The sequence below is a fragment of the Carya illinoinensis genome, chromosome 5 (assembly GCF_018687715.1).
Source record: "Carya illinoinensis cultivar Pawnee chromosome 5, C.illinoinensisPawnee_v1, whole genome shotgun sequence".
Classification (NCBI taxonomy): Eukaryota; Viridiplantae; Streptophyta; class Magnoliopsida; order Fagales; family Juglandaceae; genus Carya; species Carya illinoinensis.
In genome coordinates, this window is record NC_056756.1 from 33,852,731 (window position 1) to 33,860,823 (window position 8,093).

Genomic DNA, 8,093 nt, shown 5'->3' on the forward strand with positions numbered 1-8,093 from the left:
GTCCAATCTGGTCCCTATGGATGTTTAATCCAGTCCGAGAAAAATGATGGACTGGTCATCACCCCCCGGACTGACCTGATTTACACCCCTACGAAAAACCACGAGCCATGCCCCTCGGTAGCTCTTGCCTATTATTTTGCCCTTGGATTATTTGTTGCCATCCTACTTCCGTCATTTGGCAGATAGCTTCTTCTATGGCTTGCCCTCCTTCTAGTGAAGGATTTTCTTCCTCCCATTCTCTTGTTCTTGGAGAACTCTTATCACGTCTTCCATGCACCATGAGTTCTTACTCTCATGAAACGTACAAGGCTAACGCTTATCAGTCCTATTCATATAATAGGATAACCTTAGCTTTGGTTCTTGGCCCATAAACACACGTCCTTCCACCCTATACGCTACGACGATTCAAGCCTATAAACTAGAAGATTTAAGCCTAGCAATTTGGTACCATGTTCCCTAGGACAATTGTGGGTTTATCCAGAGATGACATTGCTCTGATACCACCGTTTGTGACACCCCCATTCCCCGTTTGAGATTCGATAGAGACTGAAGTATCGGGACATGTAATTCAAAACTACACACCCCTTATTCATGACAGTTAACATACAATACACCTAACATTTTTCTAGTAGTATGCAATAATTGCAGAGGAAAAATGTTCACTCTACATAAACATAGAGCAATTTATGTATGGTACCAAATGAAGTAATCATTAAAATCCCAATGTGCTTGTTTTGAAACTTCCAAAATACAAAATGAGGGTTTTAAACCATAACCCTTAGTATTTAGTTTACCACATATCCAAAACATTGTTCATAAGGGAATTCCTAAAATACATCCTAATTGGGCTTGTCTTTCGTTATGGTCTTCTGCAAGTCCTCGAAGAGCTTAAGTACTTCGCTAATATTTTATCTACTGCCTCCAGTCTTTCCTTTATGGTCGGCTCCACAAAGCATTCAGGGCTCTTAGGGGCCTCCTTAATTGTCAAGGGACCCCTCCCACTTACGCTTTCCCATAGTCTTCTTCAAATCCTATTACAATCTGACATTTCAGGGAGAATGGTATGGAAACTATAATAGTAAGATTTCAAGAAATCTCAACAAGTTAACCAAAAAACATACAAGAAAATAACATAAGCATGCTAAGGCAAATCATTAGTTTTTTTTTTTTTTTTGGGCAAAGAGGCAAACCATGAGTTACTTTGACATGGATGGACATAAACTTGACCAAAAACTCTCACTCTTGTATTCTTTTCAAAAGCATAAACTAAGTATTCATATAACAGTCATGTAAAAATACCATTTTCAATTCATATTACTCTCTCTAGCTATTTAAACCATATACAATGTATGTGGACACCTTACGACTCCCCTCTACTCATCGTTGATGGCACTAGACTACCTTGAGAACGTAGATTGGCACAAATATGGGAGGAAAAGGTGAAGTGATTGCACAGGGTTACCTCGAGAAGACAAATCAGCACAAATATGGCAAGAAAAGATAAGGATATCAGAAATTAGGGTGAAATAACTCATCCGTCATTATTGTGGTCATAACTTTGGCCATGGGTATTTGAATCGTGCATATAATCCTATTTTGGAAAACTCTTTTAGGTGCACATATTGTGGTCACCATGCTACTCCTGGTGGTCCCTATGTCGAACCCAAAATCAGCCATTTTCTCCTATGAATTTTCAATTTAAGCTGTCTCTTCTATTTATGGTAATATTTTACTTTCTGTTTTGAGATATGATTTTTATTTTCGATGTGGGGCCAAATTTTGGCAAGAATAATTATTTTATTTTATTCCTCATTTGGGTGGTTAGCTTGACTTCTTTAGCTATTTAAGCCCAGCTTGTAGACTTCAGGAGGATATTCGACTTTTTTAGACTTTTATAAGTAAACCTTGATCTCCGAATTTGTCTCAGGATTCTCTCTATTTGCATCTTTCTCAATCTCAATCTCTAATTTCTGTTGAACAACTAGCTACCGAAATAATCCATATTCTATCAGACGTCAATAAGTGATGACAAATCCCTTCTAAGCCAAGGATCCATTCCTAGCTTAGTCCCAAGCCAAAATGAAGTTGAACCCTCATAGACACTGGGAAAACCAAAGGAAGTCGAACCCTCAAATTATCCATTGACTTTCACGCTGAATATTGGACAGGAATTTGAATATAGACTTTCATGTTGGTGAATGGTAGCTCTTGGCAGTAAGACACATTTCGATACTGAAGCATCCACTTAATTCTGGAGGTTGGTTATCCTCAAATTTAACCGAATTTCTCATTATTTTCCATCCATCCAAATCAATTTCAGCGATCTGTCACATAAAGTCACTAGAAACTTTAAAGGACTCGCGAGTTTCTAGAACCATCAAGTATCTCAATAATTGTCTCGATAATTGGATAAATCAACATGCATAAAATATAAATTATTGCTGTCATATTTTCATCTCGGACTTTGCTAGACGCAGTCGGCAAATGCAGTCGGCTGTACGGAATAAATAAATAAAATATAAAAATATATATTTTTTTCATGGGTATACAGAATGAATAAAAAAAGTTATAAAAATAATTTTTTTTTTTCATATAGATCCCATATTAATTCATTTTTTTCAAAGCGACTGCAAGCCGACTGCATTTGCTGACTGCAGAAATCATTTCTCTTTCATCTCTTACCGCAAGGTGGATTCTATATTAAAACCCTAAACTTCTCTAATCATTCTCTCCCATAGAAGCCTAATTCTCTCGCATAGAAACCATAATGGGGTTCTAACAAATACTTAAGCTGTGTTTGGAAAATGAATCCTACTCAACTCATCTCAAACCAATAATTGATGGGACTCATTACTTTTTCAACTTTTTATAAAATAGTTAAACTCATCTCAACCTACTTCATACATTTAATCTAAAAAAGTTAAATATATCTCAATTGGACGCACAAAATGTTGAGTACTGTGGAGTCTGGTCCACACCGCTCGAGCGGAGGCATTGGCCGCTCGAGCGAAGTCAGGCAGAGTCGAACGCTCGATGTCAGCTCGACAGTGAGCTCGAGCAGGAGGAGTTCGCTCGAGCGGAGGCATTGGCCGCTCGAGCGAAATCAGGCAGAGTCGAACGCTCGACGTCAGCTCGACAGTGAGCTCGAGCGGGATGCGGAAGGGAAGTTCGCTCGACGCGCGCTCGACACGCCGCTCGAGCGAACATACGATTTAGGGATTCCGCCGTTTGAACTATATATATGATTTTTTGCCTCTTAAGTCTGTACAGAGCAGCTACGAAAACACTGTGGATGAACAGTGTTGTGACCCATCTTGTAGTATGATTCCTCAATAATAAAATCCTCTGCAGCTCCCGTGGACGTAGGCAATTTGCCGAACCACGTACATCCTGTGTCGTGTGTGATTGCGTGTGTGATCGTTTTTCTTTCTCATTCGGTGTTATTTTTCAATTCATTGTCATCGTTTTTCACAACAATTGGTATCAAGAGCCAAGGTTCGGGTCTGAGGAGAAACGATGGCTGGAGATGAATTGAAGGTATCGAGGATCGAGAAGTTTGATGGCACGGATTTTGGATACTGGAGGATGCAAATAGAGGACTACCTCTATGGGAAGAAACTTCATCTTCCACTATTGGGGCAGCAACCGGAAAAGATGGATGATGCTAGTTGGAACCTGTTGGATCGACAGGTTCTGGGGGTTATTCGATTAACCCTGTCAAGATCCGTTGCACACAACGTCATCAAGGAGAAGACGACGGCGGATCTCATGGCGGCTTTGTCAGGTATGTATGAAAAGCCGTCAGCGAATAACAAGGTACATCTGATGAAAAAGTTATTCAATTTGAAAATGGCAGATAGTACGTCTGTTGCACAACATCTGAATGATTTTAATACTATCACAAATCAATTGTCGTCTGTTGAAATTGAATTTGATGATGAGATATGTGCACTGATATTATTGGCTTCATTGCCAAATAGTTGGGAAGCCGTGAGAATGACTGTTAGTAATTCTGCTGGTAAAAATAAACTAAAATATGATGATATTCGTGATTTGATTTTGGCTGAGGAGGTGCGCAGGAAAGATTCAGGCGAGACCTCGGGTTTGAGTTCAGCCCTAAGTGTTGACTCTCGAGGGAGATCAGATGACAGGAATTCAAACAGAGGAAGATCAAAATAAAAGTACAGGGGCAAGAGCAAGTCGAGGCCTGGTCAGCAGGCAACTTGCTGGAATTGTGGCAAAGCTGGCCACATAAAGAAAAACTGCAAAAATCCCAAGAAGACGGAGAATGATAGTGCTAATGTGGTAACTGAAGAAGTACAGGATGCACTATTGCTTGCAGTTCATAGTCCAGTTGATGACTGGATACTGGATTCAGGGGCTTCCTTCCATACATCTTCCCACCGGGAACTAATGCGGAATTATGTTGCAGGTGATTTTGGGAAGGTATATTTGGCTGATGGTGAGGCTTTGAACGTAGTGGGGATGGGAGACATTGACATTGCACTCCCTGGCAAGAACAAATGGACCTTGCAAAAGGTCAGGCACATTCCTGAGTTGAAGAAGAACCTCATTTCTGTTGGGCAGCTTGATGAGTGTGGTCATTCAGTGGTGTTCTCAGATAGCACCTGGAAGGTCACAAAAGGGGCATTGGTACTAGCTCGGGGTAAGAAAACTGGTACACTTTATATGACTACTGGTTTAATTGACACTATTGCTACTACCGTTGCAGAGAGCACAGCAGATTTGTGGCATTGTAGGCTTGGCCATATGAGTCAGAAGGGCATGACGGAACTTCTGTCTAGAGGCAAGCTACCAGAACTGAAGACAGTTGATCTCGGTATGTGTGAGAGTTGTGTTATGGGGAAACAAAAGAAGGTCAGCTTCTTAAAAAGTGGCAGGACGCCAAAGACAAGAAGACTTGATCTTGTGCACACAGATGTGTGGGGTCCTTCTCCAGTTGCATCTCTTGGAGGTTCTCGCTACTATGTTATGTTCATTGATGACTATAGTAGAAAGGTATGGATTTATTTTTTGAAACATAAATCTGAAGTATTTAATGTTTTCAAAATTTGGAAAGTCATGGTTGAGACAGAGACAGGCTTGAAACTGAAGTGTTTGAGGTCTGACAATGGTGGTGAGTATGTTGATGGCGGGTTCAAGGAGTACTGTGCAGCTCTGGGTATCAGAATGGAGAAGACCATTCCTGGGACACCACAGCAAAATGGAGTTGCTGAGCGTATGAACAGGACTATTAATGAGGGTGCTAGAAGCATGAGGTTGCACGCTGGACTACCACCCACTTTCTGGGCAGATGCAGTCAGCACTGCCGTTTATTTGATAAACAAAGGGCCATCAGTTCCACTGGATTGTGGATTGCCTGAGGAGGTTTGGAGCGGGAAAGAGGTTAAGTTTTCTCACCTTAAAACCTTTGGTTGTCTTTCTTATGTGCTTGTTGATTCTGATGCTCGTAGTAAGCTTGAGGCTAAGTCAAAGAAATGCTATTTCATTGGCTATGGAGACGAGGCATTTGGCTATCGTTTCTGGGATGATCAGGGTCGGAAAATCATAAGAAGCAGGAATGTGATTTTTAATGAGAAAATGATGTACAAGGATAAGTCGAGTACAGTTCCTGCAGTAGCTCCTCAAGAGTCCAAGTTTGTAGGATTGGATGACCTACCAGAGGTCACAGTGCAGTGTAGAGATGTAAGTGACGGGGAGAGTGGGTCCAGTGCACCCATTCCTATTATTCCGCAGGCAGTTTCAGAACCGTCTACTCCTACAGTTGCAGTTTGCAGGTCAGTTAGGACTATACGTCCTCCACAGCGTTTCTCACCTACTTTGAATTACATTCTGTTTACAGATGGTGGAGAACCGCAGAGTTATGAAGAAACCTTGCAAGATGAGAATTCTAGCAAGTGGGAGCTGGCCATGAAAGACAAGATGGATTCCTTGCTAGGGAATCAGACATGGGAGTTGACAGAACTTCCATCAGGGAAGAAGGCATTACACAACAAGTGGGTGTACCGGGTGAAAACTGAGCATGACGGCAGTAAGAGGTACAAGGCTAGACTTGTTGTAAAAGGCTTTCAGCAAAAGCAGGGTATTGACTACTCTGAGATCTTTTCTCCTGTGGTAAAGATCACAACTATCAGGATGGTACTGGCTATGGTTGCCACTGAAGATCTATTTCTTGAGCAGTTAGATGTGAAGACAGCTTTTCTTCATGGAGACCTTGAAGAAGACATCTACATGCACCAGCCTGAGGGGTTTGTGGTACAGGGAAAGGAAGGTTCAGTTTGCAGACTGAAGAAGAGCTTGTATAGCCTGAAGCAAGCTCCTAGACAGTGGTACAAGAAATTTGACAACTTTATGCACAGTGCAGGGTATATTAGATGTCAGGCAGATCACTGTTGCTATGTCAGGCATTTTGACAATTCTTACATTATTTTGCTGTTGTATGTGGATGACATGCTTATTGCAGGGGCTAGTATTGATGAGATCAATAATCTGAAGAAGCAGATGTCAGAGCACTTTGCAATGAAGGATTTGGGAGCTGCAAAGCAAATCCTTGGCATGAGAATTGTCAGAGACAGAGTCAGAGGTACGTTGAGACTCTCACAGGCTGAGTATGTGAGAAAGGTACTTAGCAGGTTCAACATGGACAAGGCCAAACCAGTTGGCACACCCTTGGGAAGTCACTTCAGACTCAGCAAGAATCAGTCACCAGAGTCAGAGGAGGAACGAGATTACATGAGTAAGGTTTCTTATGCCTCAGCCATTGGTTCACTTATGTATGCTATGGTTTGCACAAGACCGGATATTGCCCATGCAGTGGGAGTTGTGAGTAGATACATGAGTAACCCAGGAAAGCAACATTGGGAAGCAGTGAAGTGGATTTTGAGGTACCTAAAGGGTTCCTCAGAAACCTGTTTATGTTTCTCTGGAGAGAGCTTGGAGGTGCAGGGCTATGTTGATGCTGATTTAGCTGGAGATATTGACAGCAGAAAGAGTACCACGGGCTTTGTTTATACACTTGGTGGTACTGCAGTGTCATGGGGTTCTAATTTATAGAAAATAGTTTCTTTGTCTACAACAGAAGCTGAGTATATTGCAGTGTCAGAGGCTGCAAAGGAGATGGTATGGCTATAAGGTTTCTTGGAAGAATTGGGTAAGAAGAATCAGAAAGGCACTCTCTACAGTGACAGTCAGAGTGCCATATTCCTTGCCAAGAATCCAGCATTCCATTCCAGGACCAAGCACATTCAGATCAGGTATCACTTCATACGGTCATTGTTAGATGACGGACAGTTGTTACTTGAGAAGATATGTGGAAGCAAGAACCCTGCTGATATGTTGACAAAGGGTGTTACGCTTGAGAAACTGAAGTTGTGCGCAACTTCAGTTGGTCTTCTAGAATGAAGACAGGAGCAGTGAGTTGCAGAGGTGGAGGATATCATGTTTGAGGAAGACGGAGATACAGCGAGTGTACCAGTCTCCAAGTGGGAGAATTGTTGAGTACTGTGGAGTCTGGTCCACACCGCTCGAGCAGAGGCATTGGCCGCTCGAGCGAAGTCAGGCAGAGTCGAACGCTCGATGTCAGCTCGACAGTGAGCTCGAGCAGGAGGAGTTCGCTCGAGCGGAGGCATTGGCCGCTCGAGCGAAATCAGGCAGAGTCGAACGCTCGACGTCAGCTCGACAGTGAGCTCGAGCGGGATGCGGAAGGGAAGTTCGCTCGACGCGCGCTCGACACGCCGCTCGAGCGAACATACGATTTAGGGATTCCGCCGTTTGAACTATATAAATGATTTTTTGCCTCTTAAGTCTGTACAGAGCAGCTACGAAAACACTGTGGATGAACAGTGTTGTGACCCATCTTGTAGTGTGATTCCTCAATAATAAAATCCTCTGCAGCTCCCGTGGACGTAGGCAATTTGCCGAACCACGTACATCCTGTGTCGTGTGTGATTGCGTGTGTGATCGTTTTTCTTTCTCATTCGGTGTTATTTTTCAATTCATTGTCATCGTTTTTCACAACACAAAACACTACTATTCACAACTCAACTCAATTTATCTCAACATTCAAACTTAGC